A 2,981-nucleotide genomic window follows, 5' to 3' on the forward strand; every position below is an offset into this window, starting at 1 on the left:
TATGAATTAGAAGTCCCCTTGGGAACAAGACATTACTTCAAACAGCTTAGAATTAAGACTGTTCTAATTTCTAGAATATTGATATTAGAGCATAGACCATTCGATTCACTTCATACACATTTCATTAGGGCTGTATTTCTAAATGATGACTCCAAGCCCTGAGTCATGCGTAGTAACATAGTCATACAATAAGACTTTCCTAATCTTGCATCAAGTCAAGCTGCTCTGTATTGCCTTAATATCCATTAATAGATCTGCTTGATAACTAACTGTTCCTCAGGTGCTAGGAAGTCCTCCTGACAAGCAGACAAGACCTCAAGGCTCCAACACCAGGGTCAAAGTCACTGCCTTAGATTCTGACATTAAATGATTTTCAGAGTGGAAAGCCAAGTCGAAGATTCAGGCTTAATTCTCATACAGGGGCAGAGAACTAAATGAGAGCCTGTTAAAAGTAAACCATTTTCAAAATGCTCTAAATCACTTTTGATTACAGAAATGCAAATCAAAACAACTCTGAGGCACCACATCACACATATCAGATTGGCCAACATGACAAAACAGGAAAATGATAAGTGTTGGAAAAGATGTGGGAAAATTGGAACACTAATGCATTGTTGGTGTAGTTGTGAAATGATCCAACCATTTTGGAGAGCAATTTGGAATTATGTCCAAAGAGCTATAAAAATGTGCACACCCTTTCACCCAGCAATAGTACTTCTAGGGCAATATCCCAAAGAGATCATACAAATAGGAAAACAACTCACATGTACCAAAATACTTATAGCAGCTCTTTTTGTGGTGGTAAAGAATTGGAATTTAAGAGGATGCTCATCAATTGGGAATGGCTGAACAAGTTGTGGTATATGAATGTAATTGAATACTATTGTGCTATAAGAAATGATGGATAGGTAGACTTCAGAAAAACCTGCAAAGACTTGTATGGTCTGATGCTGAGTGAAATCAGCAGAACCAGGAGAATGCTGCACACAATAACAGCCAGGTTGTGTGATGATTAATATCGATAGACTTAATCCTTCTCAGCAATACAAGGATCTAAGACATCTCCAAAGGCCCCGTGATGGAAAATGCTATCCACATCCAAAGAAACAACTATAGAGTTTGAACGCAGATGGAAGCATACTATTTGCTATTTTTTCTTCTATTGTGTTTTGTTTTCCATTTTCTGGTAGTTCCTCCTATTGGTTCTAATTCTTACTTACAACATCACGAATGTGAAAATTTGTTTAATAGGAATGTATATGTTGAGCCTTTATCAGATTGTGATCTTCTTAGAGACATCTTGGAGAGGGAGGGGAGGACGGAGGGGCAGAAAAAAATTAAAGCTCAAAAGCTTATGGAAGTGACTGTTGATAAATCAAAATAAGTTAATTTTTAAAAAAAATTAAATTGAGTTACATTTTAAACAAAGTTAACCTTTTTCAGGACTTCAGTGCTGCTCTTTGCAGGATCTGTCAACTGGCCAAAATTTTCTTTTTTAAATGGTGGGTTTTTTTAAACGGGCTTTCATCACTCGTTGGTTTTGCCTACTTTTTCATAGCCTCCTATCCCAACATCATGATGTGTTTGAGCCTCATCTTGGACTTGGCCCCTGATCTTCCCTATCCGTTCTGTCTGCCCTCTTAGGAACCAGCATCCTCATCTGAACAGATGATTCCATGCTCCTAATGAGTTCCATTAAAGTACATCCTGGCATTTGCAGCACGTGTTCTGCAGTGGAATTCAACAAACCAGAATCCACATGCTGTTTTCTGTACTTTATCCATGCCCATGTTGATTTCCTCTATGTCACCACTCTTGTCAAAGAATTCATAGACTTGTTTCTCAGCTATGTAAAAGGAGAGGTTCCCAATGTACAAGGTGCAGCATTTCTTCAATAACTTCTCTTAGTTTTGTCGCTCTAGAAGTGCTGGGTGAGGTATTGGTCTCACTGCATGTAAGAGTCGCTGTCCAGCACGATCTGGAGTCCACTTGACAAAGAAAGTGTGGAAGTGAGGCAAGTGACATTCCTGGGACCCACAGCTGTAGTTCCAACCGAGACTTTTTTACTCTAAATCTTGTCCCCTTTCTGTAATTAGGGCCATGCAAAATAGAGATAAAGACTGAACCTATGATTTCACTGAAATAGGGAACTCCTAGGAGATGAAAATCTCTCTTTCACTGCAATTTTGTGTTAGTAGGTTCGCCTAGAGCATTGAGAGGTATAGTGACTTACCCATGGTCACACAGATACTTTGGGTTAGAGACAGGACCACCTTTTATATTTACTTATATATGTACCTATTAGCTCCTCTGGTAGTATTAGCTCCTTGAGTGTTGGGCCTGTTAATTTGCATATTTGTGTCCCCAGCCTAGTATACTGCTTAGCATCTATAATAAAAGCTAAGTGATTTATTGGGTGTTACAAAGTGTGATATTGATCTGGGTTGGGAAGAAGGAAGTGACATTAAAAATGAATCACATCAACCAAACTTATTTTTTAAAAAAGAAAATGGAGAAAAGACCAAAATTACGTGTTTCCCTGAGATTCCTAGCTCTACTAACACTCATTTACCCCTTAAAGGTCCTTTTCCAGACCTTCTGGTCTTGTCTCCATTCATTAAAAAATCAAAATTGGGGGTAGTTAGGTGGTACAGAGGATAGAGTACTAGCCCTGAAGTCAAGAAGACCTGGGTTCACATTCTGCCGCAGACACATAACTCTCAATAGCTGTGTGACCCTGGGCAAGTCACAACCCCATTGCCTCACCAAAAAAAAAAACAACAAAAAACTAAAAAAACCCACAATCTTCTCATCCCTCCTCCTGCATGCCACCAATGTTGTGTCCATGAATATGTATTTTCCAGTTGCCTCCAGAGTAGAAATGGAATTGATTTTCAAAATCTGTATGAATGAAAGTTCTCTTTCAGACCAAGCCCTAACTTCTTTAACATTGCTTTGCTTCCCAGGATGCTATACAAAAT

General features: G+C 38.7%; 1 pseudogene; it reads right to left on the reverse strand.

Annotated features, from left to right (window-relative positions):
* Window positions 1-1,527: 1,527 nt before the first annotated feature.
* Window positions 1,528-2,237, reverse strand: LOC114032891 (annotated as a pseudogene).
* Between the last annotated feature and the right edge of the window lie 744 nt (window positions 2,238-2,981).

The sequence above is a fragment of the Vombatus ursinus genome, unplaced genomic scaffold (genome assembly GCF_900497805.2).
Source record: "Vombatus ursinus unplaced genomic scaffold, bare-nosed wombat genome assembly UNPS02005800.1, whole genome shotgun sequence".
NCBI classification, from domain to species: domain Eukaryota; kingdom Metazoa; phylum Chordata; class Mammalia; order Diprotodontia; family Vombatidae; genus Vombatus; species Vombatus ursinus.